We start from the raw sequence: 13,858 nt of genomic DNA, 5'->3' as shown, positions 1-13,858 counted from the left end.
CGGTTTTAATTTTTGCTTATTTCTAGGTTGAATGTTCAGTTTCCTAGACGCGGCCGAAGGACCCGGGGGCGCGCTTCCCAAACGGCCAGCGCGGCTCCCGGCGTCGCGGCCCTCCCCGGGGCCTTCTTCCTTGGGAATGCGCCAGGGCCTCCAAGCCTCAGTATACTTGAGGGCGAACACGGCATCGTCCAACTGAAGTGCAGAAGTTCAAGAACTCCTCGCAGGCGATTTCGTCACATCGCACAGCGAGTTTTGAAGGAACCCACACGAAACGCCGCGGAGGAGGACCCGGCGGGCGAGGGCGGGCCTGCCGGGAGCTGGGGGAGCGCGCATGCGCGGCGAGGGGGCGGGGCCGGCGTGGCCCCCGGAGCGGCGGCGGCAGCGGCGGCGGCAGCGGCGGAGGCGGGCCAGGAGCTGCAGCGCGGGCTGCGGGTTCGCGGCTGGGGTGGGCGCCGCGGGCCGGGACGGGGGGCCGACACCTGGAGCCAGACTGCAGTCCACGACTTCGCGACCCAGAGGCGGCGCTGCTGCGGCGGGGCTCGGGCGCGCGCCCCGGCGGCACCGAGGACGGCGGGGAGGCAGGGCGCGGGCGCCGCGGGCCCGGAGGCGCCAGGTAGGTGGCCGGGCCGGGAGCATCGCGGCGGCCGCGAGCCGCCTGGTGACCGGGATGCTGCCCGGGCGGAGTTGGGGCGCGGCGCACACCTCGACGCCGGGCGCGCCGGACGCGTCAGGCGCCCGCGGTTGTCATGGAAATCGTACAGCCTAGCGGTTCCCGGGCGGTGGCGTCTTTGGAGAACAGTCCGACCCCAGCGACCCCCAGCCGGATGACGCCTCGGGCCGCCTGGGGCTGAGGGGAGCGCGGCGCTGGAGTGGGCGGCGGGGGGCCGGGATGCGGGGACGCGGGGCCCCAAGGCCAGGCAGGTCGCGGCGCCTGCTTGGTGCGTCTCCAGGACTGAGTCTTGGTGACTCCAGACGCCGAGGCCTCGCGGTGTTTCGGGTGTAAACAGAACCGGGTTAAAATAAACATGCCCCTCGATGTAGGAAATCTGGTCCCATCCTTCCAAACTCTGACCTTTTCTGCCGGTCCACAGCCCCCGACAACATTTCTGACATCTTTGCTTTTGATATTTTCTTTCTTCATGGCTTTGCTAGTCAATGAATTGAGGCCCGAAAGACCTGCAGGGTTTCTGTGACGGGCTCTTGAAAAGCCAGTCCTGAATGTGTAGGCCATAGGAGATTGAAACACTCAAAACGTCAACGGTAATTTACGTCTTTGTGGGCTAAGGGAGCTGTGATGGGGTCTGATGGGCTCCGCTCTCTCTCCCCTTGTCGCCTGCCTTCTGACGTTACATAATCATGTATTCCTCCTGCCCCGAGTTCATCCATAATGACAGGTCATGAAAATAATCCTCTGGGTAAGAAAGTATGGGCAGTTGTAAAGCCCATCTTGTCTTCTTGCTTTGCCACTTAATAGGTTTTGTGTTGGGAGACTGCTGAAGAGTGGAATTGGGTTTGCCACCTGCCCATTTGGGCATCTAAACCGAGGGAGCAGGGGGTGGGGTGGCAGTTTGAGTGTTGCAGTGAGATTCTGCCTGATTCATCTCTATGCACGGTGGATGGTATGGACTGTGGGCAGTAGGGTTGGCGATGGAACGAGCTGTCTTATGTGCCAGTCCTGCATCTGCCAGTAGCTAGCTCTGTCTTTCAATTTTCTCATCTCTGGAAGGTGAGAACAAAACCTACTGTGCTGAGTTTGTTTTGGAATCTAGATGCTGTTGGCATTGGTAAGTGCACATAGGCTAGCTATAGTTGTCCTAGAATGAAGCCTAATTTTTCTTTAAAAACAGGCTTTCTTTATCAGGAATTTTTGCCTTTGGAGTTAGGCTAGGACCTTTGTTTGGGAGGGTTCTTTGTGGAAATGCTTATTTCTGGAAGAGTCAATTCACTGGTTTCTTGGAATAAAGTTGAAATGATGGTGCCCGTGTGGGAAGGTCAGTGTAGTTGTGTGGAGGTTTTGTGTCAGGAGGCCGAGGTGCTGTCCCAGGGGTGGCATCGCGTGTGAATGGAGTCCGCAAGGCCTTGTTCTCTGTGGTGTCTTATAAATAAGCCAAAGTTACAGTTATAGGGAGAGTTTGCCCTGAAGACAGGGCTAAAAGAAATAAATGCTGGAAAAATTCATAGAAAGGAAGGCTGTATTTCCACTGAGCTCAGCGGTAGAATCATTTGTATTTATTCTGTTAGCTACTTATTTAGCTTTTTCATTAGGCTTAGGCCATCTCAGAGTGTTAAGTTTGCTCAGGTGCAAGTACTGCCTCCCTTCTAGACTCAAAGCCAAGAGTAGACATTATATCCTGTCGTTTTTGGAAACTGGATATTTTGTTGTCTTGCTGTTAGACTTTAAGCCATTAGTAATTAAAAAGAAAATCAATTTAGGGAAAGGATGAAATCAAATAACGTCCATGAGAGGTTGTTGTAAGTTGCAAAGCACTCGAGAGACAGGTTGTGTCTGACAGAACTGCTGGCCCTCCAGATCCCTATAGGCAGCTGCCTGCCTGGGAGCATTCTCTTCAGCCGGCAAATCTGCAAATGCACCCAAGGAATGGAACTAAAAAGCCCGTGGGACAGACTGACCCGTGGCATAACATGTCACGAATTCAGTGAGAGTAGAGGTGGAGACATGGGACCAAGACTGTTTTATCCTGGTTTCTTATGGGAAACGCCTTTAGAGATTATGTATTCCAGGAAGGGCCCTGTGGCGGCATCAGCTGCTCAGAGCTTCGGGAGTCTTTGGCTTTCACCGAGGAAGCGTAGCACACGTTTGCAGAGAAGAAGGCTTGATTACATCTGCTGCTTCTGTGGAACTTGATTAAGGAGCCAGTCCTAGTCTTGAGAGATCCTTCAGCACAGCTTTTTCCAGTGTCCTGGAGCAGCAGCTTTGTGAGGAGAGCCTTTTCTGGGGAGACCAGTATTAACACTGGGGCAGGCCGGCTTCATTCTGTCTCTGTACTTTTAAGAAAAATACCATCTTGAACTTAATCCCCAGGAATTTACCTGTGTTTCTGTGCGTATGCACACGTTGGTCTCATAAAATCTTTTAATGTATTACTTCAGATTCGCTGAAAACTTGTGAGAATAATCCAGAGTTCCCAAATACCCTTTACCCAGATTCTCCGAATGTTGACGTTTGCTTTATCCTCTCTCGTGTTTGTGTGGGATCACTCCTGTCTCAGGACTTCCCAGGTGGCGCTAGTGGTAAAGAATCTGCCTGTAATACAGGAGACGCGGGTTCAATCCCTGGGTCAGGAAGATCCCCCGAAGGAGGGCATGGAAACCCACTCCAGTATTCTTGCCTGGAGAATCCCATGGACAGAGGAGCTTGGTGGGCTATAGTCCATGGGGTCACAAAGAGTTGGACACTACTGAAGTGACTTAGCACAATGCACACTTTTCTGAAACGTTTAATGTTGCAGACTTGATACACTTTTACTTTATTGTGTGTTTCATAAAAATAAGGACATTTTCTTACAGAACAACAGTATGATGGTTAAAAATCAGGAAGTTAAATGTCGACGCAACACTAATCATCTGCAGATCTTTTTCAAGATCTTGGCAGTAGCCACTTTAGAGCAAAAGGAAATCCAAGATTATGTGCTGTGTTAAACTGTACTGCCTTTTTAGTCTCCTTTAATCCAGAGCAGTTCCTGAGTCTTTCTTTGTATTTCCTGACTTTGACAGTTTTGGAGACAGTTACCTGTGTTTTGGATAATGTCCCTCAGGTTGGGTTTGCATGCGGTTTCCTCCTGCTTAGATTCACTTTATGCACTTTTGGCTGATGCGGCACGGGGGTGATATTGCAGGCATCTTAGGTGGTGGGCGGCAGATGCTGTTGATGAGTCCCATTCACTAATCCTGACTTTCGTCACCTGATTAAGAGGGTGTCTGCCTGCTTTCCTCACTGAAAGTTACCATTTTCCCTTTGTTGTTAACATGTATATCATAGTAAGATCGCTTGCGACTATGTAGATATGCTGTTTTAGAATCCATTGATGATTCTTACCCAGATCAGTTATGATAGTTGACAGATGGTGACTTTCTGATTCATTGTTTCTTTCCATGCTTATTAGTTGGAATTGTACTAAAAGGAAGATCTTTCCTTTCTCTCTCATTTACTCTAGTTTACATCTCTGCATTCAGGAATACCTGCTTTATGCAACAGAGTTACTCTCACTGTTCTTTTTTTAAAAAGTTCTGGCTGTGCGGGCTCCTCACTGCCGCTGGTGGGCGTATCCTAGCTGCCTCCTGCACAGGAGCTCTCTGGCTGTGGTGTGTGGGCTCAGTGGCTGTGGGAGGCAGGCTTAGTTGCCCCTGGCATGTGGGGTCTCAGTTCCCTGACCGGGGATTGCACCTGTGTCCCCTGCATTGGAAGGCTTATTCTTAACCACTGGACCACCAGACAAGTGCCCTGTTTATTAATTTTTCTGCTTAAATTGTCCCAGACTTGGCCTGCAGGAGCCGCTTCCAGCTGGCTCCTAGGTTCTTTTGACATGTCCTCCTCATTCTTTGGGAACTTCTTTACTTTCTGGCCCCAAACCGCCAGGACTCAGCTTGTACTTTCTAGTCCTGAATTCAGCCATTTTTCCTTTTCGTGGAGAATGGAAGTGAAAAACCCAGATCTGGGTGCTAGGTGTGCCCCTTGCTGCTTCTAGGCCTCCTCAGTGGACGGATGTTCTCACTGTAAATATAAATGGAGATACATTTTACAGAATTTTCTCTGATTTGCTTTAATGCTGTGTCCTGGAGACCTGTATGTACTGACGTGAAAAGTTTGGTCTGTATTCCAGAGTGTGAGTGCACCGTAATTTACCTACCTGTCCTTTTTGATTGACATTTAGGTTGTTTCCAGTTTTCTGCTCTAAAAATAGTGTGGAATCTGTGAACCACATCATTGTCAACATAGATGTTTCAGTCTTCTAGACTTCCAGAAGTAGATTTTCTGGGTTCAGTTCAGTCACTAAGTTGTGTCCAACTCTTTGTGACCCCATGGACTGCAGCATGCCAGGCTTCCCTGTCCATCACCAACTCCCGGAGCTTGCTTGAACTAATGTCCATTGAGTCGGTGATGCCATCCAACCATCTCATCCTCTGTTGTCCCCTTCTCCTCCTGCTTTCAATCTTTTCCAGCATCCCGTTCTTTTCTAAGAAGTCAGTTTTCCCCATCAGGTGGCCAGAGTTTTGGAGCTTTAGCATCAGTCCTTCCAATGAATATTCAGGACTGATTTCCTTTAGGATGGACTGGTTGGATCTCCTTGCAGTCCAAGGGACTCTGAGGAGTCTTGTCCAACACTACAGTTCAAAAGCACCAGGTCTTCAGTGCTCAGCTTTCTTTATGGTTCAGCTCTCACATCCATCCGTGACTACTGGAAAAACCATGACTCTGACAGAATGGATATTTGTTGGTAGTGTCTCTGCTTTTTAATATGCAGTCTAGGTTGGTCATAACTTTCCTTCCAAGGAGCAAGAGTCTTTTAATTTCATGGCTGCAGTCAGCATCTGCAGTGATTTTGGAGCCCAAGAAAATAGTCTGTCACTGTTTCCATTGTTTCCCCATCTACTTGTCATGAAGTGATGGGACTGGATGCCATGATTGTCGTTTTTTGAGTGTTGAGTTTTAAGCCAGCTTTTTCACTCTCTTTCACCTTCATCAAGAGGCCCTTTAGTGCCTGTTCGCTTTCTGCTGTTAGAGTGGTATCATCTGTGTATCTGAGGTTATTGATATTTCTCCTGGCAATCTTGATTCCAGCTTGTGCTTCATCCAGCCCAGCGTTTCTCATGATGTACTCTGTAGGTGACTTAAATAAGCAGCGTGGCAATATACAGTCTTGTCATACTCTTTTTCCCAACTTGGAACCCGTCTGTTGTTCCATGTCCAGTTTTACCTGTTGCTTCCTGACCTGCATACAGGTTTCTCAGGAGGCAGGTCAGGTGGTCTGGTGTTCCCATCTCTTTAAGAATGTTCCACAGTTTGTTGTGACCCACACAGTCAAAGGCTTTAGCATAGTCAATAAAGCAGAAGGAGATGTTTTTCTGGAATTCTCTCGCTTGGAGAATTTTGAGCATTACTTTGCTAGCATGTGAGATGAGTGCAATTGTGCAGTAGTTTGAACATTCTATGACCTTGCCTTTCTTTGGGATTGGAATGAAAACTGACCTTTTACAGTCCTGTGACCACTGCTGAGTTTTCCAAATTTGCTGACATATTGAGTGCAGCACTTTCACAGCATCATCTTTCAGGATTTGAAATAGCTCAGCTGGAATTCCATCACCTCCACTAGCTTTGATTGTAGCGATGCTTCCTAAGGCCCACTTGACTTCACATTCCAGGATGTCTGGGTCTAGGTAAGTGATAACACCATTGTGGTTACCCGGGTCATTAAGATCTTTTTGCTCCTGGGTTAATGCATAATATTAAATGCATAACTTTGCCAAATTGCCCTCCTCACCCCATCCCATTTCCAAGCAGCTTTATCTCTCTTTTCGTCAGAGCACAGATGATGTGTAAAATTCCCTTTTCCCCTTTAATTTGGCCAACACTGAACTGAAGAGTACAAATATTGTTAATTTTTGCCAAACTAGTGGATTAAGAATGTTACTTTTAAAATTACGTTTCCCAAATTACCAAAAGTATCGAAAACCTTTTCTTTCTAGTTTTTATTTTAGCTGTGAGTTACCTGGTCATATCCTTTGTGGGCTTCCCTGGTGCTCAGACGGTGCAGTATCTGCCTGCAATGCCGGAGACCTGGGTTCGATTGCTGGGTTGCGAAGATCCCCTGAAGAAGGGAATGGCAATCCACTCCAGTATTGTCTGGAGAATTCCATGGACAGAGGAGCCTGGTGGGCTACAGTCCATGGGGTTACAAAGAGTCGGACACGACTGAGCGACTTTTTTTCCCCATCCTTTGTGGAGTTACCTGTTCATATCCTTTGTGGATTGCCTGTTCACAGCCTTTGCCCATTTTTCCTCATTAGGTTGTTTATCTTACTGTACTGTGGAACGTACTATAAGTTAGGACATTATTCATGGCAGCCTTCGACATCTTTAAGGGCAGTGCCTTTTTCATCCTTAAGGGAGAAGGAAACTAACATTTCCTGAGCGCCGCTCAGCAAGGTCCTGGGAGAAGGCACATGGTGTCGTGGGGGAGGGTGAGGGTGAGGTGAGGTGTGGGTAAGGCCCCACCCGAGGGTGGTTATAAGGGTTGAACTGGGATTTGAACCCAGGCCTACCTAGATCTAGCACCATTTCCTTGAAATTACATAGCTTCCGTCACATGACTTTGAAATGAGTGCCTTTGCGTATCCGTGTGGGGATGAACATTAACTACCTGGAGTCCCCAGTAGTAGCAGTTCCTGTTTTGGATGTGTCAGTGAAGGATTTTTTGACTCAGTCCTGTTTGGTGAGCATATACATCTCTCAAAGCCGACTGTTTTATTCCTGGAACTGTTGTGGACCCTCCAATTGGCTGTGTGACTTTGGGGAAGGAGCGTCATCTTTCTGTGCCTGGTTTTCTCATCTGTAAAACTGGGCTGAAGGCAGTGGCAATCCCAGAGGCTTGTCGCGGGGGTGAAGGAGTTAAGACCCATCGGGTGTGTGGAGCGGTGCCTGACGCTGGCAGAGCTCCCAGGGACTGAAGCTTAGGACGGGGTTATATGGTGAGCATGTGCGGGAGTCCACGTGGGACTGGAAATCAGAGCAGCCTCTTCTCGTTGGGTTTAATCTCTTACCCATCCCTTTCGACATAACCCAGGTGGGAAATGGGAGCCCAGGGCTCCTGGGTGCTCGTCTCCTCTCTCTTTGGACCTTGCCTGTGCCCTGTCACATGCCTGCCAGCCAGCCCAGTTGGTCCCTCGTGTCTGCCCACAGTCCCTCACCTGGGGCAGCTGAGACACCGCAGGCCCTTCCATGTGGAGTCTGCTCAGTCGGGGTCACCTGGTGAAGGTGTCAGAAGCAGGCAGTATCTGGCGTGGGCGGGCATGCTGTGGGGATAAAGATGAGGTGTCCATTTTCTGGAATGGGGTCAAGGAAACAGATGGGTGTCCTCTGGCCTCCAGGAGGAAGGGAGGGGACCGCTGGAGGCGCCAAGAGATCCGCTCTCCTCAGCTCCCTTCCTGAAACCTCTCAGAGCCTTCCCTCAGACACCTGGTCATTGTCCAGACCCTGAGACCCTGCATGGCCCGACCCGTTCCACTTGCAGGCAGGATGCTGGGGTCTCCTGAAAGCCTCTCTCTTCCCTGTCCGCTGCTCTGCACTTCACCCGTGCCCTTGAGCGGCTGTTACAGCAGCCTCTGGTGAAACTCCCTCACTCTCAAACGTGGGCCTCCTTTCCTTCCCTGTCTTGGATTGCTCGCATTTCAGCGGTGCATTCTCTAGCCCATTAATTAGAGCTTTCAAGAAGGGTGACCTTGGTGTGCAGGTCCTGGGAGTGTGAAGGAAATGCATGTGGGCAGGCCGGTGCGTCTGGAGAGCAGGCCCTCCTAAGAGATGTGGACGCCCAGTCCAGGGGTCTCCCTGGGGTTGTGGGTTATGGGCTGTGTCGGCTGGGGTGCTGTCGCCCACCTGCCAGGTAAACAGTAAGGACATCGAGGGTCTCAGCCAGAGCCCTCTCTAGCAGCAGTTTCACTGAGGACCTAGGTTCCACATCCCAGGGTCAGCCTCCCAGTGGTTGGGATGATCCTTAGGGCCAGCGGGACTGTGTGAAGGACGCATGCCAGCCAGTCCCCAGCCCCGTTCTGGCCAGTGGGAGTGGTGAGGATCACACGGCCTCCCCAGATACCAGAACACGAGGCTGCGGGCTGACTGACCTGGCCGTGCTTCTCTGAGCCTGGTCTCCAGACCAGCGGCCTCAACATCACCCGAGATTTGTTTGGCATACAGTCTCATGCCCCAACCTGCCAACCGAATCAGAAACTCAGGGAGGGCCCTGTGGTCTGTTTATAAACTAGCCCACTAGGTGATTCTCCTGCAAGATCAAGTATGAGAATTGCTCTCTTAGACTAATCAAGGCCACCTCCCACTCCTCAACTGGAAATGGGGCTGCTGTTTACAGAATCCAGAGAGGAAAGTTTGCAGAAAAGGCGGGCAGCAGAGAAAAGTTGGGAGATCAGCCCATGGTGTCAGCCGAGGGGTGTGCGAAGTGTCTAAGGAGCCTTGCCTTCCTTGTCCCCCTGCCCCAGTGTATGGACCTGGCTGAGTGCCCAGCTCCTGCCCGCAGCCTCTCCGGCCTCTCTGAGCGAGACCCCGACCTTCCTCCAGGACGGTGTTGATAACAGCAGCCCCCGAGGGCGTGGGGACTGGGGCCCTGCTGACTCACTTCCCCTAGCAGGTCCTGGAGTGTGTTCAGGTGTGTGGGGTGTGCACTCTCTGCTACTTCTCACTCAATCAGGCAGAAACGGACCCGTGCCATTCGTAGGGGCGTGGGGAATGTCGGAGGACCTGGCCTGCAGGGACAGCGACCTCGGGGGCCCTCTGAATGGCAGCAGGTCCTCTCCCTGGCGCCCTGCGTGTGTTCAGCGTTGTCATCCCTTTGGGCAGGCACAGCCCCGCTGCACGTTTGGGTGAGTGGAACCCCCCCTCCCCGCGGGGTTCCAGGTTTCTCCTGGAGCTCGAGAGCTGAGGTTCTTCTGGATTTTCTTGACTTTGCAGGGCTTTCAGGGTCCATCCTAATATGTAAACATGATGTATGGGAGCCATCTCAGATTAAGTGCCACAGCTCTGCTGCTAATGGCTGAGGAAGGAAGAGCGGCCGAGGGGCAGACGGGCTGGGAGGGGCCAGAACATGTTTGCAGATGGCAGTTGTTGGTGAAGTCAGCCTGAGGTTGTGACCAGGATTTAAACGTTTTTTGGAATAGAATATAGAATGTCAAAGTAGATTTCCTACTGGGGGGGAAGCTTTTTTTTTTTTTTTTAATAAAACACCTAGTTATTTGCACGTGGTGTGTGAGTGGGTATCGTGATTGTTTCTTACTGTGTTTTTTTGTTTGTTTTTAAATAAATCCAAGAGTCAAGCACAGAAAGGAGAGGGCTTCTCTGGGTGTACATACATGGGGTCTTTTCCTGGGGAGGGGGCCTTGGGGGTCCATGGCTCACGATGGCTGGAAAGCCACCAGTCTGAACCAGGAGGGGCCTTTCCGTGGTGCCGGCTGGGGTCATGGAGCTGGCCGCCCAAGGACAGCAGGGCAAGGGCCTCAGCTGCCTGGTCTTACTCTGGTTTATTTTTTGTGGTGTTTGACCCTCCTAACGATGCTGGGGGTCATTAGCAGGGCCACACGGAGACCAGAGTGGGGTGGAGTGTGCGGAGGCAGTGGCAGGGAGCGTGTCAGCTTGTCAGAGGTTCAAGATTTGACTCTGGATACCTGACCCATCCTTCTAACAGGGCGATCAGCATACAGCGGCCTCCCGAGGGAGGGAGGAAACGGGGATGCAGGTGGAGATAGATGTGGACAGGTGTTAGTGTCCGCCTTGTTTTGAGGCCAGCCCCACTTTGCCTGTGACACCCCCTCACCTTTGTGGCTTGAGCATGACGGGACAACGCCTAAGTCACCATGGCTGCTGTCGACAGTCAGGTGTTCTTTCACGCAGGGGTGAATCTGGCGTCGCAGCTTCTGCAGCCATGTCTCTGGGCTGTCTGTGTCTGGTGTTTGAACAGGGCAAGCTGTGATGTGGGAAGAGAAAGTGCTGGACAAGAACCTGAGTCAACTCTTATGTGTCAAATGGGGAAGGCGCCTGGCTGATGGGGAGGGGTGGGGTGTGGATTGAATAGTACAGGCAGCAGAGGTCTGTGTGCTGCAGCTCTGGCCCAGTGCCCATCCAGGGAAGCTACCTTCCCGCAGGAGGCCCAGCATCTTTGCAGTCTTGATAACCCCTCTTCCTACCGTGTCCCTGTTCAGAAGGCTGGAGTGTGACCCATCTCTGAGTCCTGCTCAGGGCACCTCTGAGGGGAAATGTTGCAGAAGAAGGAGGTTTTGAGAGGCAGGGGACTGCCAGCAAAGGTCAGAGGAGAAGGATGTGGGCAGGAGGAGGAAGAGGGAAGTGGGGGAGGGCTCTGGACCCATAGAGCTTTGGTCAGGTGGCCACTGACCCGGCTGTCTTCTGCGGACACTTTTTTTTCCCTAAAGCACATAGAAACTAGTGATTTTGTGCAGTGGAATGTTAAATATTTTCACATTTCTTACTGATTGCTTTGACTGTGTTCTGCATAAACACATGCTAAACAGTGATCACATTGCATAATTGGGTGATAACCAAATGGCCTATGAAATGGAATCTTTGACACAGTCCAGTTAGAATGGGGCTGTGTACCGGGAAACACCAAGATGCCCCAGACTCTTCCAAACATCGTCATTACTCTGGTTTGCAGGAGGAGAGGTGGCTGAGCTGGTTGGCCTTGGGGAAACACCGAGCTGGTCAACGCCCACCTGGGGTGGAGGCGTCATGTGGAAAGTTCAGCTTCTCTGTGCGCTGGTGCTGATTAGAATCTCGAAGACAGGGTTTTGGGTGAAGTAGAAAAGGATAGCTTTACTGTACCTTGCCAGGCAAAGGGGGCCGTAGCAGGCTAATGCCCCCAGAACCCTGTGTCCCAACTTGGGGCCGATAGTGAGAAGTTTTATCGTGATTGTTTGAAGAGGGTGTGATCAGCGTGTGGACGTTCTTCTAATGGGTTTGTGGTGAGGTAAGCAGGAGTTAGCATCATCAGCCTTCAGGTCCAGCTGGTGGTTCTACATGCTTGTGGGCTGCATACCATCATTAATTGTTAATTTTTTCCACCTGGAAGGGAGTTCAGTATTTACAAAACAGCTCCAAGGTATGGTTGTGTATATTCTTTGATAAGGAACCAGGACCTTGCTCCAAAGCTCCTCTTGCCTGTTTCTCCCTGGTCTTGCATCCCCGCTCTTCCCTAATAAGTGCTTGAATCTGCCCATTGGAACTCAGGGAAGGTCATGGAGGTTGAGTGAAGGCTGTTTCTTATAATCCTAGAGATGTGGGGCCCAAAGGCCTTGTGCACAGGAGCCCCACAGGGCCCTGAGCCGGCAGTTGTTTTTGCCCTCAGTTTGCAGGTGACTTGGTGAAGCTGGGCCTCAGTCTTATCCCGTCCTTCCTTGTGCATGTAGTGAAGGTCACTCCCAGCATTTCTGCCCCTGGGCCCCAGTCCTGCATCGCTGTGGATGGTGATGGTGCCCGAGGGCAGCATGGGCGAAGCCTTCTGTGTGCTTGATTTGGCTGGCCTTGGGCTCAGACCCGCGTATACACACAGCCTGTTTAGGGAAGTGCTTCTTGAGTCTGTGGCCTTGGAAGTCCACCTCCTGCCTTGTGCTCATTCACTTTCCCGCCCCTCTGCAGTGGTTCAGCAGCAGCTTTCTAGAATGGAGAAGCTCCGTGTTGGAGACGCGGGAGGACGCCTGGCGTGTTAGTGGAGATGGACGCGCCCTGTGCGCCGTGTAGACCAAACTCCCCCATGCGGGGCGTCTGGTGCCTTCCCTGGCTCCTCCCCTGCAACCTGTCCCCACTCCTCAACTCTGAGGCTCTTTGCACAAAGTCCCCCAATACAATAGCACTCTGTGTTGAAGCCCAGATCCTTGTCATTCTCTTTGGAGACCACTCTACTCCCCAGTAGTTTCCTTTTCTCTGATAATTTATGGACAGTTATTGTCTCATGCATCTCTGGATTCTCTCTGACAACGTAACATCCTTCCCTGACTTCTCCGACCTCCTTTTACTGTCTTTTGCTGCTGCTGCTTCTAAGTTGCTTCAGTCGTGTCCGACTCTGTGCGACCCCATAGACAGCAGCCCAACAGGCTCCCCCATCCCTGGGATTCTCCAGGCAGGAACACTGGAGTGGGTTGCCATTTCCTTCTCCAGTGCGTGAAAGTGAAGTTGCTCAGTCGTGTCTGACTCTTCGCGACCCCATGGACTGCAGCCCACCAGGCTCCTCCGTCCATGGCTTTTAGGGCTGTTTTATTTCGTAGTAGACCTTCTTGACCTTTAACTCAAAGGGTACATGGATTTAAAGTTACCAGAGCACAGGCTAAATGAAAAGGAGGAGCTTCAGGTGGATAAAACTGAACGAGGACTGCCCTTTCTAGAGTCCTCCTCCTAGCTCAGGGCTGCCCCCGCTGGTGAGAGCTGTCACGTTCTTCATTTGTGGGTCTTCCTGAACCCTGCGGAGCCCCCAAGGACGAGAATGCATCTTACTTGAAAGCACTGATAGTCTTGGAAATACTGGTGTTCTGCTAGGCCGTGTGTTCTGTGATTGCCGTCACAGGTGCCTTTGAGCTGTATGGCATTTTGAATAACCCCAGCAGAAGGAGGAAGATCTTTGCATTTTGAGTCGACTTGATTGTTTAATCATTCTTTAATTAGTCAAATATCTTTCCTGGACTAGGTGTTCACCTTGTTGGTCAAAGACAGAAGCAAAGCCAGCAGGTGGGTTGGGAGCAGCGAGGGACCTTCTGCAGGGTTGGGTCACTGGCTCAGAGAGAGGGATGCTCCGTGATACCAGCACTGCCACCTTGCTTAAGGAGACCCAGGTTTTAAATTGGTTCCCATCAGTTTCTAACCTGGGACCATGTAGGCCTTTTGCACTGGGGACTTGCCGACGGGGCTGTGAGCCTTACTGCACCCCAGCCCCAAGGCTCCTGGGGCTCAGGCCACACTGTCCGGTGTGCAGGTTCGTCCTCCTCAGAGCAGCCAGCACAGCCTCAGCCCCTTCTGTGGCAAAGAGGGTTCTCAACTGTCGTCGATATGGTTCGTTTCAGACAGGATTAGATGAGCTGTGATCGAATTCCTGGGATGTAGTTGCTGTATCAT

General features: G+C 51.4%; 1 protein-coding gene across 7 annotated transcripts in view; it reads left to right on the top strand.

The window, feature by feature from the left end:
• Positions 1–337: 337 nt before the first annotated feature.
• INPP4A (inositol polyphosphate-4-phosphatase type I A) overlaps positions 338–13,858 on the top strand; it is a 117,655-nt gene continuing 104,134 nt past the window's right edge. For all 7 annotated transcript variants that reach the window (XM_069583887.1, XM_069583886.1, XM_069583882.1 and 4 more), the window contains exon 1: positions 338–613. The gene's annotated coding sequence lies outside the window, so the exon portion shown is untranslated. The remainder of the gene's footprint in view (positions 614–13,858) is intronic.

Source organism: Ovis canadensis, chromosome 3 (assembly GCF_042477335.2).
Source record: "Ovis canadensis isolate MfBH-ARS-UI-01 breed Bighorn chromosome 3, ARS-UI_OviCan_v2, whole genome shotgun sequence".
Classification (NCBI taxonomy): Eukaryota; Metazoa; Chordata; class Mammalia; order Artiodactyla; family Bovidae; genus Ovis; species Ovis canadensis.
Note: the sequence above shows the minus strand (reverse complement) of the source record. Positions and strands in the feature narration are given on the sequence as shown.